Source organism: Lepidochelys kempii, chromosome 12 (assembly GCF_965140285.1).
Source record: "Lepidochelys kempii isolate rLepKem1 chromosome 12, rLepKem1.hap1, whole genome shotgun sequence".
Classification (NCBI taxonomy): Eukaryota; Metazoa; Chordata; order Testudines; family Cheloniidae; genus Lepidochelys; species Lepidochelys kempii.
The window spans coordinates 32,578,441-32,595,393 of record NC_136391.1 but is presented as its reverse complement, the minus strand read 5'-3'; positions in this window follow the sequence as shown (position 1 = coordinate 32,595,393).

Here is a 16,953-nt window from a genome sequence, read left to right as displayed (position 1 = left end):
AAGGATCTGCATCCCAGGTTGAGAACAGGTGAATGTAAATTAGCGCTTCTGGAGTTCATTAGCATGCCTACGTGGCATATTAGGACCAATAGTTGTTCATCTGAGATTGGCATTGGGCCGGCAGTACTGGACATGAATGCATGAATGGTTGCTGCAAAAGGATGTCATGAAGTCAGTCAGGTCCAGTATGATTAATTTAACATACTGCTAAACAAATTTTGCAGGCAATTACCATCCAGAGAATTTATAACTCTTGGAGATGGTGCCTAAGCAAATCCCAGATGAGAACACTCTTAAACTCTGGGCATATTAAACTTTGAAAGTTGAATCCCCAAACACACATCATCTTTGCAACTCAGGCTCATCAGTGCAACACCTCTATTAAATACACTGTAAAAATGGATGTCAAATGACAATGATCATAAATAATGGTAATTAATATGAATATGAACAGAACCATCTTAAATGTAATTATAACTTATATAGCATATTCATTTAATGAATATTGAAAAATTAAAATATTTGCTATTTTATTTACTAAAGGGAAACACAATTGTAGACAAATTTAAGTTATTTTCTTCCCTTAGGGCTGGTCTTCATTATAGGGAGATCGACACTGATGCAATTGATGCTGCAGGGATCAATTTAGCGGGTTTAGTGAAGACCTGCTAAATTGATGGCAGAGAGCTCTCTGGTTGACCCTGGTACTCCCTACATGGGTAGGAGGTGACCAGCCCTCTGTGGAGAAAGAAGTGGTTCAGGACTATTTAGAAAAGCTGGATGAGCACAAGTTCATGGGACCAGATGCACTGCATCTGAGGGTGCTAAAAGAGTTGGAGGATGTGATTGCAGAACCATTGGCCATTATCTTTTAAAACTCATGGCAATCAGGGGAGGTCCCGGAAGACTGGAAAAAGGCTAATGTATTGCCCATCTTTTAAAAAGGGAAGGAGGAGTATCCTGGGAACTACAGGCTAGTCAGCCTCACCTCAGTCCCTGGAAAAATCATGGAGCAGGTCCTCAAGGAATCAATTCTGAAGCACTTAGAGGAGAGGAAAGTGATCAGGAACAGACAGCATGGATTCACCAAGGGCAAGTCATGCCTGACTAACCTAATTGCCTTCTATGATGAGATAACTGGCTCTGTGGATGCAGGGAAAGCAGTGGATGTGTTATTCCTCGACTTTAACAAAGCTTTTGATATGGTCTCCCACAGTATTTTTGCCAGCAAATTAAAGAAGTATGGGCTGGATGAATGGACTATAAGGTGGATAGAAAGCTGGCTAGATCGTCCGGCTCAAGGGGGTAGGGATCAATGGTTCCATGTCTAGTTGACAGACGGTATCAAGCGGAGTGCCCCAAGGGTCGGTCCCGGGGCCAGTTTTGTTCAATATCTTCATTAATGTTCTGGAGGATGGCGTGGATTGCACTCTCAGCAAGTTTGCAATGATACTAAACTGGGAGGAGAGGTAGATACACTGGAGGGTAGGGATAGGATACAAAGGGCCCTAGACAAATTAGATGATTGGGCCAAAAGAAATCTGATGAGGTTCAACAAGGACAAGTGCAGAGTCCTGCACTTAGGCCAGAAGAATCCCATGCACTGCTACAGACTAGGGACCAAATGGCTAGGCAGCAGTTCTGCCGAAAAGGACCTAAGGGTTACAGTGGACGAGAAGCTGGATATGAATCAACAGTATTCCCTTGTTGCCAAGCAGGCTAATGGCATTTTGGGCTGTATAAGTAGGGGCATAGCGAGCAGATCGAGGGACGTGATCGTTCCCCTCTATTCGACATTGGTGAGGCCTCATCTGGAGTACTGTGTCCAGTTTTGGGCCCCACACTACAAGAAGGATGTGGAAAAATTGGAAAGAGTCCAGCAAAGGGCAACAAAAATGATTAGGGGGCTGGAGCACATGACTTATGAGGAGAGGCTGAGGGAACTGGGATTGTTCAGTCTGCAGAAGAGAAGAATGAGGTGGGATTTGATAGCTGCTTTCAACTATCTGAAGGAGAGTTCCAAAGCAGATGGCTCTAGACTGTTCTCAGTGGTACCAGATGACAGAACAAGCAGTAATGGTCTCAACTTGCAGTGCGGGAGGTTTAGGTCGGATGTTAGAAAAATCTTTTTCACTAAGAGGGTGGTGAAGCACTGGGATGGGTGTACCTACGGAGGTGGTGGAATCTCCTTCTTTAGAGGTTTTCAAGATCAGGCTTGACAAAGCCCTGGCTGGGATGATTTAGTTGGGGATTGGTCCTGCTTTGAGCAGGGGGTTGGACTAGATGCCCTCCTGAGGTCCCTTCCAACCCTGATATTCTATGATTCTATTCTATGATTCACTTAGCTGAAGTAGCGTAACTTCGGTCGATTTACCCCCTGTAAGGAAGACAAGCCCTAAGAAGCATTAAATGGAGATACAGATAATATGCTGTTCAAGACAAGAGAATGTTGGTGCAGTGTTGGTGTAGTGGTGTTAGTCCCAGGATATGAGAGAAACAAAGTGGGTGAGGTAGCATCTTTTATTAGACCAACTTCTGTTGGTGGAAGGCATGAGCTTTTGAGCTTCACAGGTCTCTTCTTTGGGTTTGAGGAGCCAGAGTGCCTAAGCTAAATACAATTTGGGACAGATTAAGCGTAAGGGGATTCACACATAAGATATATGTATAAGAGAATGTAACAGAGCTCAGAGTTGTGAAAATGCAAGACTTAAAGTGGGTAAAATGCAATAACAGACCTAGCACTTCTTGGAGACTCCTTTAAGGTCTGGCTGCTGACTGGCACTAAGGCCAGACAAGGTGGGTGAGGTAATGTGTTTTATTCAGGACTGGAAGAAAAGCTATGTGTAAGTGGCAAAGCATGTCTCTTTCACCAAAAAAAATTTCTCCGATAAAAATTATTACTTCACCCATGTTATCGCTCTAATATCCTGGGACCAGCATGGGTACAACAACACTACAGACAGAGACAGAGCAATTTATCTGTGCTACAGGTTTTGCCCTGTGCTTTAGTTTGATTGTGCACAGTTTCTTTGACAGACAATAAATGTGAGTAACAAGCTGGCCATTGCAAAGAAAATCTAAGGTTAATTTGCTGCTTCCATACTAGCCAGTCATGCTCTGTTAATGAAAAATATCTTCCCTGTTCTGTGTTAAACAGCACATCCTGAACAGGTGGAACTCCACCCACTTTACGCTTGAATGAATGTCCGAACAATATGAAACCACTAACTGCTTTGCAATGCTGCTGAAGGTCAACGAGGAAGGACAATCTGTAGCTATCATCTGTCTTGTAGAAAGTTTGCAGCATCCCAGGACCTTTGGTAGAGGCCACAGTATTGCTGAGCTGCAAGGAGGAATCACAATTTTGTACCATCACTACTTCTGTGGTGAAACAAACATCATTATGACAAACGGTGTCAAAAGCAGTTAGCTTCATGATCGTACATGCTGTTACTAGCAAAATGAAAGAAATGTACACATCGAAGACAGATGTTTTCTGTACTGGGATTCATGCTAAGTTCTAGTTAGGGTCTCATGGACCTAAGTGCAAATGCTGCTCAGGACTTATTTTACTCCAGGTTCCTAACTCTTGAACTATAGCTGGAGCAGTATTAGGGCTTTTGGCACACGTCTGCAAGTTTTACATGACTTCCAGTAGAGAGCAGTGGTAAGAAACAAACTACAATGGGTGAACTCCTAGCCCCATTGAAGTCAATACACCATATAATAGCCTATAGTATAGAAATGAACATTTCTGTCTCTGGCAGTTATAGCAACATGATTTTTCCTAAGATGCGGGTCTGGACTGAGAGCAGGTTTTTACAGAGTCAGAGCAGTAAAAGGGTGATTTAGGAATCTGTTGTTTGATTTCTAACATATGTGATAAGGTGGTTATAGCTTTAAGTATAATAATTCTGGAATATATATTCCCAAGGCTAAAAGCCCTTGTCCCCTGAAATCTCACTGAGGAGTAAAAGTCACTGGGTCAGGAACACTCTAAATCCAGATTGACTCTATTGACTTTAGTGGAGTTTCTCTGAAATTACAAGTGAGATTAGAATCAGGCACTCTGAATACTCATAGCTCTCAGGGTTTCAGGAGCATGTCTGTGTAAACAAAGAGTTTCTGACAGGACCACCTCTGGAGTGAACCTGTTTTTTGTCAGCCTGGCTGTATATCTTCCTAAGGAGTTCATAACTGGCATCTCAGTATTTAAAATGCCAGCTGAAAATTTGTCTTTTTATTTTGATCACCTGGTTTACTGTCTCACATGAGAGACTGGAATTCAGCAATTTCTCTTCTGTCCTCATTTCTTTTTCATACTCTGAAACCTTGTTTTGGTTTCTAAAGCTACGGTCACTGGATGCGAAAAGTCATGATGTTAGTTCTGTATCCTCTCAGCCACCAGCCTCTCAGCCATCATCTGTTGTTCTCTTCCTAGGGGATCTTCTCTACTCTTTCAAATGTACATAGGTCGATTCATGGAAGGAAAAAGCGGAGAGTGTTTAATGATATATCTAGTGGCCATTGCTGAATGTTTATAGCAGCGACTCATGAGTGGCCTGGTTTAGTCTCATAAATTGCAGTTGCTCTAGGATCCTGTATTTTTGGTTTTCCCTTTGCTTTGTATATATTTCTCTTTTTAGTAGCACTCTGCTGAATGATGACAGATATCTGAGTTTTCACATCCCCTCATCCAGTTTCCAGCTCTCTCACTATCAAAAAATGAAACCAGATCCTGGTCATTAAAAAAAAATATAATAGTTTGATTGGTTTTGTAAGGAGAGTGATCACTTACAATGTGTATGATAACACCCATTTTTTCATGGTCTGTGTGTATATAAATCTCCTCACTGTATTTTCCACTTTATGCATCCGATGAAGTGAGCTGTAGCTCACAAAAGCTTATGCTCAAATAAATTAGTTAGTCTCTAAGGTGCCACAAGTACTCCTTTTCTTTTTGCGAATAGTTTGATTGTAATTCAGCTTTTTTAAAATAACTTTTGTGATTTTTAACATCTGGATTCAGGTTTAAACTTCCTTTCTCTTTTCCTTTTTTGCAGGCAGACATATGCATGATAATTGCATACACAAATAACTGGTTAGACATATCATTTGACCAAGTGTCCAGTCAAAATAACTCACATTTTGAATGTCAAATACTTGTAACAAACTGCTCCTAAACCAACTACAGAGCAAGCATCATAAGAAGGAATTATTTGATGAACAATATGAATAATGAATAAATCTAAAAAAGATTATAATCTGTTTGCAGACAGGTCACAAATAGATGAAAATGCAAAATTAATAGAATAGAATAACTTATATAATTTAATCAGATCTAGTCTGAATTATCTTTTTATTTTTCTAGAACTACAATTCTGATCATAATATAAAGTATGAAACTCAGCTAATAAACACCCAGTTTAGTGCTGGTGCATGAGGTGATAACTTGCTTTGGTTTCAGATCAGTGAATAAAATGATATGCTGGATCTTTGAAAGCCATGGACTTTGTTTTAGAGTAGTTGCTTGCTGTGTTTACAGACAGCTATTTATGCTTCCTGTTTACTGCAACTTACTTAGTTATAGCATAAGTTACACATGATTATCTTCTCAATAGGATGCTAAGATGACATCTGTCAAGTTTAAAAGTCCGTGTAGCTGCTATTAGTCAGTAAAATGATCCAGAGGTGCATTCATTGGCATAGTGGCAAATCAGTGCTTTAAACAAAAAAGCTTGTGAAAATGTTTAAACAGATTTTTGGATGACTCCATCTATTCAGTAATGAGATGGTTTTAATCATTAAAGGCTAATGTGTGGAGCAGGAGAGTGAAAGACCCAGGGGAAATGTACAATTGGTGGTTATGATAATATTTATCAGAGTAATGTCAACTACACAAGGAAAAAATCTGATGTTTGTAACCTCTTGTTTCTTCACTGCAGCAGCGCCACGGGAGTTTAAAGCATCGGCCATTTGCATTAGAAACTTCATTTCCCCAGGGTTTATAATGTTGCCATTTCAAACTGTATCAAGCTGAAATTGCCTTATATGTCCTCGGCTCTCGCACAAATTTAATATTCCTTTAAGTTGAGCTTTCCACTTTTTATGCAGAACTGCTCTAAATACAAATTCTTGGATGTTTCAGATGTTGTTTTCTTTCTAGTATGGTGCTAGAGAAACAAATAGCTGGAACTTGAAAACTGCTTTTCAAGCCTCTGTGGCCTGTGGCTGCTGAAGTCAATGGCCAAACCTTCTTTGACTTAATTGAGAACACAGTCGGGCCTTCACCCTACCAATGAGTTTAATAGCTTTGACGGTTGGGAACAGAAACAAGAGAATGGCAATGTTACTTAATTTTGAAGAGTGGTGGACCTCCATGGCCTTTGGAAATCTGCTCAGTCACCCACATGATGCACAATTCTCACAGTGCACAAGCTATACAAAATACTGTTACCTTTGAATTGCATAGAAGGATTACTTTAAAGCTGCAGCAAAGGTACCCCACTTATCTGGGATTCTGTGGATTGAAAACATTCTGCACTGATGATTAGCTATTTAGGTTCCTAAAAGGGAACAGAGGAGTCTGGATAGAAAGTGCTTTCCTTTCTTTCACTTCTCTTTTCTTTCATTTTTTAAATTGATTTGACAGTGACAAAGACCTCAGAAATAACTAGTGTGTGTGAAAAATTATATGCAAACTAAAATTTACTTGTCGCCACAACTCCTGGAGTAAAGTAGTACTCAGGAATGGATAAGGGTGACAGAATCAGACATTTAAAGCTGATTCTCCTACCTTTAATCATGATGGGTAGCACTTGACTCTACAATAGTCCTATTGACTTCCATAAGGGATTCAACATCAGCAAGGGGATCAGAATCTGGTCCTTGGATTTTAAACTCTTTGGGTCAGGGACTGTGTGGCTTTACTACTGGAATGCACCAGGCACAGATACGATGCTGTACAAAGATGGAATAATAATAATGTCATTGTTCAGATCTCGGTTTCTAAGCGGAGGTTGTTTGTGGCCTGAGAATTATCTATCCTCTTTTATTTTATACCTTGTCTTCCTGTTTTTTTGTTGACAACACATCTGCTGCTCTTCTGTCTGACCAAGATTGTAAATACATAATAGCCAAACACTCAAATAAAGACAGAAAGGAAAGTCTGAAACAAACCTGCTGAAATGAACAAGTGACACAGGAAGTGAGCATATTCGTGAGAACAGAACCACACTTGTGTGCAGCAAATTGCCGTAGTTTCAGAGGGAGAAATGACCACAAGCACAGGGGCTATAAGAACAGAAGCCGTGAACTTAGCATTCACATCAGAATACTAATAATTAATGTAACCATCCAAAATGTGGGAAAATGAACACTGAAACCCTGCTATTATGGCCTGTGTTTGTTTGTGTATGAGATAGAGATGTTGGTTCTCAACACATCATGAGTCATTCAACTGTACTCTGAGAATAATGGTTGCAAATTGATTTTCACTGTATTCGTGGATTGGAAAAATCAGCAAAAAATTCATTTATAGCAATTATTTCTAATAACAGGCCAGGGCAACTGTTCCTCAGCAGAGACTGGCTGGGAGTGTGAAAACAATTGAATATAAATATGCAGTTGGGCTCTTTGGAGCTAACATAAACAGATACTAAAACAAACAATTCTGTAATATATAGGTCACACACACTTCATATGAGTACATAGCCATCTCATTGGCCTAAACTGTGTGTGCAAACTAGTGTCCACAAATATTTTTGCCTACCAATTGCAGTTTCAAATTCTAAGTTCAGGCTTTCAAAATCTGGGCTAAAATTTTCAAAATTGCCTAAATGACTTAGTCTCCTAAGTGCCATTTTCAAAAGAGATATAGGAGTCAATGAGACTTGGCTACTAAGTCATTTAGGCACTTCTGAAAATTTCCCTCAATCCCATAATGTCAGTGTCCACAGGGTCTTGTTGGCTGATCTTTATAGTTTACATTGCAGTAATGCTCAGTGGTTCTAACCAAACCTCATTGTGCTATGCATTGAACAAACACATATTAAGCGGCAATCCCTGTCCTGAAAAGTTTACAATACAAGGAGACAAGAGGGGAAACAGGCACAGAGAAGGGAAGTGACTGGTACAAGGGGCCACAGCAGGTCATTGGCAGAGTTAGGAATAGGACCCAGGTTTCCTGAATCTTAGTCTGTGGACTCCACTGGACCATGCTGCTTCTAGCCATCCTCCCAGGCTCTGACTGCTTTGGAAGCAAGTGATGCATACACAGCTACATCACAAGCTGTTACTGGAACTCCATTCCTGATACCTATTACACTTGTTTGTATTGGTTTTGGTTTGGAAAGATACTTGCCATAGGGATGATCACATTTACCCAGACCTTTTGACTCATGTTTAGTCATTTTTTTAATGAACAATATCAGTACCCTGCATTGTTATCTTGTTATGAGGTGACTTAAAAGGGCAGATACGCTGGTGCATATTCTTGGACTCATAGCATTAGTTGGCTTTATCCTGTAGTCATGGGAACTCTGATTCATTGTTCGAGGACAGTCTGTAATGAATAATGTATTATAAGCCTATTCACTAAGATTTCCTGTGTGCTATAGCATTAAAAATTTCCTACACACCGGATTCATAATTGTCCTTTCCTATATTTAACAACAGAAGTAGATAATGTCTGTTGCTCAGCCAACACATATATATTCTGATGTTGGATCTGTTTGTTGTTTAACATTTTCAGAGCATGCTGAGCAGAGAAAACTTCATAACCTATTAAAAATTATTAATGAAATAAAACACAATACTGTGCGTTTCCCAGAGAGAGATTCAAAAATAAGCTCTGTATTTAAATGGCACATTCTGTAACTGCAATACACAAACCTATGTATTCTGAGCTGATGGGAATGCTGCTCAGAAATGGCCAGGCTGTATTGTGGGATGGTGGAGAATATAGTGTAAAAGACTTTAAGCTGTAAGACTTTAAGACAGGTCTGGTATATTATGCAACACATTAATACACACAGTCAGCTTTATGCTGTGTTTTTGTTGGGCAAAAAATTAAATCTTGGCATGTCACAGTATCAACTCCTGATCAAGATAATGTAGTATGTAGCTCTTGAGTTTAATATGCAGAAGTAATTGTTTTTACAGCAGATGAATGAATCACCAGCTAATTGATTTAGTGGGTATGTAAGTGGGCAAGGTTTATGCTTTACATGGTTCAAAGTGTTGAATCAGTTACTGAATCTTGGATGGCTAATTGCAAATCCATACTCCAACAGCATTGGATCGTGGAGAGTGTCTGTTCATTGCATATCTACTGGTGCACTTACAAAGTAAGACAAAAATACAGTTGAAGTTAAACCTTGAAAGATTTTTATATCAAAAGGAACCTGATTCTGATCTCACTTACACCAGTATAAAGCAGAGGTAACTCCAATGAAGACAAGATCAAAATCAGGCCCAGAGTCTGTACAAAAGGTGCCCAGGTTTGCAGTGATGTTAGAGGTTTGTGTTTCATGCCATAATCTTTTACTATACTTGGCACTTGTTGGCACCTTTGTTTGGGATTTCAGTGGAGGCACCAGGGATTGAACTGGCAAGGAAATTGAACTGTCCACACACACATACACAGCTGGTCCCTGCATGTCTGTGGGTTGGTGTAGGGCACTGTGGCTGCCCTTACTGAGCCTACTGTATGGACTTAGGAGGATTCTTCAGTCTCCAGTGCTATCAGTGTGGCACCTTTCAGTAGTATTGGAGTAATTTAAAATAATTGTGAAGAAATGTGATACTTAACTTGGAGAAATAGCTTTTTTGTTACTCCAAAAGAGAGCAGGGTATTGGGTTTTAGCTCCTATAATAAAGATACTCAGAGTGTGATGTCATGTAACAATATGCTAGTGTTTGTGTTTGTGTGTATGTGTGTATAGCCCCACCACAAACATACCTTGTGGATGGGACCAAGAGTCTGATCCAAAGCCCACTGAAGACAATGGAAAGGCTCCCATTAAATGAAAAGATTCCCATTATCTTTAATCAGGCCCTCAATCCTATAGTCCTTATTCAGGCAAAAATCCTCTTGAAGTAAATTGGTCTTGGCCATCTGTATTCTTATACCACTGTTATCACTGCAGTCTCTGAGCACCTTCCAATAGTGCATTAAGCGGAGTGACTACACATCTGTCACTCGTTTGTTCACTCATCCTCTCTCCAGGGGGAGAAGCACTACAGGAGAGTGTCTTATTTGGTGGGTTGGCTTGCTTGTTTAATACAAATATACCTGTTGCTATGTGTTTATATTAGAGAAGGCAAGGTCAAAGAAATTCACCTTGCACTTGGAGTGGAAGGAGGTGAGGTTTGCAATGGTCCTTAGTTCTTGGGGGAAATCTTTCCACAGTGTCAGGCTGCCCCCAGAGAAAGTTCTGTCTCCTCCACACGCTAGCTTTACTTTTATTGTTGAGTTCCACTGTGCCAGGGGAGTAGAATTGTCAACTAAGGTCTTTGTCCTGGAGCTTTAGGCAGTCTTTTAGATATCCTGGACTCAGGCCATAGAGCTCCTTGAAGATAAGGACCAAGACCTTGAACTTGATTCTAAATCCTATGGGAAGCCTCTGAGGAGAACAGAGGACAGGTTTGATGTGTTCACGGTAGCCTATGTTGCTGAGGGGATGCACTGCAGCCTTCTGTGCTAGTTGGAGTTTCCTAAGTGCCGAAGGCTTCAGACCCAAGTATACCGTATTGCTGTAGTTCAGCTGAAGGCGACAAAGGCATGAATAACTATAGGCTATGTATTTGCAACTGCAAATATAGAAGCTAAACCCTTACGCAGTGAGATAGATCAGTTTCAGGGCACTCGGATGTATATAGAGCAGTCGTCACAGATGCTCAAAAGACAATGCATAGGTCTGACATTCTCCTTTGTCTTCCATATAGGCTTCTTCCATAGAAGCAGAAAAAGAAAGTGAGTAAAATTGTCACCAAGAATTTCACTTTACTTAGTCATGTTCTATTTACATGGAACCTGGGCCACAGTTAAGCAAGACATCTATTAAATGAGTTTCACTGTTGTTTTTGGCTGAGATCTTACACTTCTGATGGTCATGTTCATAGTTCTATTCAACTAGTACACACATTATTAACAATCCGTCACACTTCACTTATGCTATAGTACATCAGAATTTGCCATCATTAATGTGATTGCGGGAAGCATTTTCAAGTTCACCTTTTGACTTTTCATAAATATTAATGACAGTTACATTTAGGACCAAATATTTAAAAACAAACCATACTGGGCCTATTTGAACAAACAAGTTTGTGTGCTCCAAGTCTTGCATTTGCTTATGGAAATGTGTATTCAGGCATTGCAAATGTGCTCACAAAATAGGCAATAGTGTGTAGAAATTAGCATTTGCAGGCAGTAAGTGCAGAGACTGTAGCTCACAAACTGATGTACTTGCAAATGTGGAGGTGCTCTTTTGAAAATGAGGCTGTCAATGTGCAGTTATATTCTCCTGATACTATTAGCTTCATTAATCATACCACTTATATTGTCCACACTGTTTGGATTTCTTTTTTCTTTATTGTGCTTGTGATGGATGAGTGGTAGTAGGGGTGGGGAGGTCACAGACTTCCACACCATGGCTGGCAGGGAGAGAGTTAAAGCTCTATTCTTTAGGAGAGCTTTGTCAGGCATTTTCTCTCATTGTTGAGAAATCTGGCCATGTGGAAATCAGCCTGGGCTCAGCTGAGACTGATTACCTAGTTGTGGAGACCAGTTGGGACTGCAAGGGGCATGGCCAGGAGGTCAGGAAGATGCTTTCTGCCTAAGCTTTGATATACCCTGTCTGCAAGGGGAAGAAAGAGCATGTACTGTTGTTTATTTTATTAGGGGATTAGGGTTGTTATGGTGTATGGTCTGCAAGTAAAGACCAAGAGAGACTTTTAGAGGACTTTGGAAGGAAGTGTATTTTATTGTCTGTGGATGTGAAACCTCTCATCTTAAAGAGCAGTACCATTTTCCTGCTTATTTGGTCAACTAAGGGTCAACTATTTGTTCTTTTTGTTATCTGCCATCTAGTGGCCAGACTGTAAAGTGCAAAGTGCTTATTAACATATTTTCTTTTTAAATTGTGTATTATTAATGCAAAAATCAATCTTCATGTAAATGAAATTTGAGATTTCCCTTTAAAATCAGGATTATTTCTTGAGTAAAAAGCAAACAAAACAAAAACAGAAATCCCTCTCCTTCCCGCAGAAAAAAACCCAACAAAATTCAACAACACCTTTTCTTCTTTCTCTCCTTCTCTCATGCTGGATTATAAAGTGCAGTAATACGAATTCCTCACTGACAGTAGCATGTCAGCTCACACCTCTGGGTCTTCCTTTTGGGTAGCCCACAGTGCCATCTGCAATAACTGACACTCACTCCACAGCGCTGAGAAAGTGCTGGAGGTAAATTTCTGCTAGAATTACAAGAGAAGGATGTGGAGATGTTCCGGTTTAATATCCGCTCTCTTTCTTATCTATATTAGAAATGGCTATCACTGAGCATGCCTCAGTAGAGCTGGAATTATGAAGAAGAGCACTCTTTCAGGTGCTTAAATTTTCTGAAGCCACAGTAATACTCATGAGTGATAAAGGACCATAGGTGGGCTATTATGCATTTCGGGCTTTACACATAATAAGTGATAAATGGGTGTAAAGGAGGCGAATCAAGCCCTTAGGCTGTCAGGTCTTCAGGTCAAGGACTGTGTCTTCTTGTGTATATAGACAATGCCTCGCACATTATAGGTGATACTGGAATAATAACAAAATCAGATTGCGCAATCTGCCTTGGAGAATATTCTGCAATGAGCAATCTGGCATTGGAAAGAGGCTAGACTAGACTCTCCTCTGCCTCTGAATTATGCTTTAGTGCTAAACATCCTTTTAACAACATGCCCGGAAAATGAAATCCTTGCTTAACCAGGGATGGCAGGGATGCTGGAACAGTTTCAGAGTGGGGGAGCTGAGAGCCATTGAGCCAAACTGTAGGCCTTATATATAATGGAAACCACTTCAAACCAGGGCGTGCAGCAGCACCCCCAGTTCCAGCACCTATGAGGGATAGTCAGCATTTTTCAATCTGTTCCCTTAAAGGCGCTGATAGCATTTACAATTTCCTCTTCCTGGTGCTTGAAACATTGTTGCTTCCAAGGGTCCATTTAGCTTGCCAGTTTAATTCCAGAGTTTTATGCTGAAATCCATGCTGCTTGGCAGACAAGCAGATAATTCAGGTGGTGGACACTAACCCATAAATTGTTGCAGATAATTAGTAGATTGGAACGAAACTGGCAGCTTTTCACAGTTGGCAATAATAATTCCTTACTAAGACACCAGCTCCGTGGCTATCAGTCCGTTACTAATTGAACTTATTTTCCTATGCAGGATGCATGTTGAATAGGTTTGAATAAACATTTTTCATTATATATTATCTTTTTTGAATCTTCTGTTCAGGGTTCTGGCCAGTACTGGAAACACTGAAATACCATGAGCCACTCATACCCCAGAAATCTCATGGAGGTCTCTCATGAGATTTCCAGTAGAATTTTGCAAACCTTTACAATATAGGATGAACCCTTTTATTCTTGTTTTATATAACTAAGGCCCTCATTAGCAATGTACTTAAGTACATACCTGCCTTTAAGCACATGATTAGTTCTGTTAACTTTAAAGGGACTACTTACATGCTTAAAACTAAACATGTACTTTAGTGCTTTCCTGAACTGGGGTCTAAGTGCAGAGATTGGAAGCAATTTTGTATGACAGAGATTCTGATTTAGTGGACAAGAAGATGTTGGACTACCACCTCAGACATTGGTTTTAGTACTTGTGCTGCTAATAGTGTCCAGCATAGCCTTTGGCAAGACTGTTCCGTGGTTGCCCATCTGACAAATGTACGTTGTCCTTTTGCTTAGAGGAATGTAGTAGTAGGAATAATTTTACCAGACCCTGGAGTTTCACGTCCACTTTTTGAAAAGTTGCTCTGGCTGGTTTGAACGTAGATTGCCATGTTTTGTATCCATCTTCTTCATTGATTTAAGTATGGACTTCATAGGCACCAAAATAAGTGGAGCATCTGCTGCTCCTGTTAACTTGATCCCGAGTAAGGAGTGCAGGATTCAGCCCAGCTGTTCTACAGTGCTTTTAAATGTAAAGCACTATAAAAGTGCTATTTATTACTATTAAATATACACCATATTTTCGTAAAATTTGTAACCCACAACTTCCTATTTCATCATTTTTGCTGGCTTCTCTACAAAGATTTCTGCCCCCACTCCCCATGATCACAATGTCTAAACAATACATCTTGTTTAGTCTGTAAACTGCTGCTTTATGCTCATCTTCAGTGATGAATGGAATGGCCTACTAAAGTCTACCTCTAGAATATAGAAGAATGAGGATGTACCTAGGAGAGTTTTCTGACACAAGAGATATTGACTCTGGACTATGAGTGTGATTTCCACCCCCCCCCCCCATTTACATCAGGGTGTGGAGAGGCAGAGTGGCCTCCCTCCAGGCTGGAGTGTGAGGGATCACTACACCTGGGTGCTGAATCAACACTCTGCATCACCCTGTCAATGGAGGAGATGGACCCAGAAGGGGAGTTGCCGGGACTACCATCTGCTGTGTACCCTGAGGACCTGTGGATTCCAGATACCAAACCCCAGGGAAGTAAGAAGTAGCCCAGGGCAGCTGATGACTGTCTGGCTGTGTGGCTGACTGCTTCTAGGTCAGTGTGTTGCAGCTGGATCCCTGCTGACCCAGTGGTGGACCACTCTGCCCTGGACTGGGAAGTGGTGGAGTTGGGTGGGCCTGCATTGCCCTACCCCGGCCATCCCACCGCTGTGGTGACTGACTCCCCACATAGGCAAGGAGGCCTGTGTGAATCTACCATCCGGCAAGCTAGGATGCTAGACTGTGTGGGTGCTCACCCCTTCTGGAGCCCCTAGACTGGGTGCTCATCCCAACTTGAACCCTGAACTGAGTGTTTGTTGGCTGCCTTAGCCAGAAGGCTTAGGCTAGAGCCTGCCTCCTGCTCTGCCCATCCAATGGGCTAGAGCTTCAGACTGTGTGTGTCTGCTGGCTGCATTGGCCCACAAGCTGACGCTAAAGCCTGTTCCCGGCTCTGCCCCACCCAAAAAGCTAGACCCCCTCAGACTGTCTGTGTGGTAGCTGGCTGTCTTGGCCAGGAGGCTTAGGCTACAGCCTGCTCTCTGCTCAGCCCCGCCGAAAGGCCTAGAGCTTCAAACTGTTAAGTACTGACAGCTGCAGCTGAAAGAACAGGAGTACTTGTGGCACCTTAGAGACTAACAAATTTATTAGAGCATAAGCTTTCGTGGGCTACAGCCCACTTCATCGGATGCAAAGAATGGAACATATAGTAAGAAGATATATATACACACACACACATACAGAGAAGGTGGAAGTTGCCATACAAACTGTAAGAGGCTAATTAATTAAGATGAACTATTATCAGCAGGAGAAAAAAACTTTTGTAGTGATAATCAAGCTGAGGGGCTGGGAGCTAAAGGCTCCACAGTGCTCTACCCTGCCCAGGGTGGGACCATGAGCACCCGACTATTATTTCTTGTTTGCCTACGTTAGATGGGTCCAGACCTACAGACTACTTACAACTCAGCCTCGCCAGTGCGACCTGAGCCCGAGGGTTACTGCCCAATACAAGAGGCAGAGTGGCCTCCCTCCCCACCAGTAAACTGAGAAAGTTCTATTGAAATCAGTGGTGCAGAACCATTGCAAGAGAAAGGTGAATCAGGCCAAATGCTGATTTTCTTTGAAAAATATCCGTGGTATGATTCAAGCGAGGCTCCAAATAATCAAAAGTGAAGTGTGAAACACCCAATGCACTCTCTCAGGAGTATTTGTCACCCTTGCTCCCAAGGCCACTGCAAAGTCATACAATTGAGCCTTGTTGTTGTGACCTAAATCTCTCTAGTAACCAATATTACTGTGTGTTTTAATTTGTCCAGGAAAAGGTAAAAAATTATTGTAATACTGTTGACTCCTCTAATTTGACTGCTTGAGATTCAAAAAATTATTTTGCAGCTCAGGTAATACTAATCTCTCGTAAACAGAACGTAATAAAAGGGCAACCACCACTATATTATAGTCTGTTGTTTTCTAAGGGGCCAGTCCAGCAGCTATATTTGCTGTTAGGGACTACTGATGCACATAATAGAGGCAAGATTTGTCCCTGAATTAGAAAGCCTAAATTTACTGAAAATGCTATGTAACATTTAAACCATGTGCATAACTCTTGGAAGTAATAGTGTCTAATTGCATTTTATTAAGCTGGCCTTTTCAAGTTCATTATCATTAATTATGATCAGACAGTGTTCCTTCATTCAGGGAATCTGGTGTTGTCTAAATAGCTCACCTTCTTAGGTGAAATGTACAGCAGGATGTGATATGAGAACACTATACATAGCTGATGTTAAAAGCAAGCTTTCTGAAGAGTTCTAATTGGTGTGCTTATAGAGAGACGTCTTCAGCACACATGAACATTCTTTTATTGGGATTTAGACTGGGGAGTATTATTAACACATGACAAAAAACAAAGATCTGAAACTTTAGTCACTGGCACTGAAATATTATTGAGTTAGGGGAATTCCAATTTGTTTTTGGTGCTTTCTATATGATCTATGAACACACTAAATTCTGTTAGCAAATATGGGACACTTTAGCCTGCTTTGACTGAATATTTAATACCCTCTTTTACACTAATAAATACCTTTTAAAAATCTTCTGTAGCATAAAGATGCACTGTTTTTGTTTTGGCAAGAGGGGTGACTTGTAAATTGCCACAGATTTGCAGAGGTGACAAATCAGATGACAATCAATTAGATTATGTACTTTTTGTCACTTGTAGGGAGTTTGTGA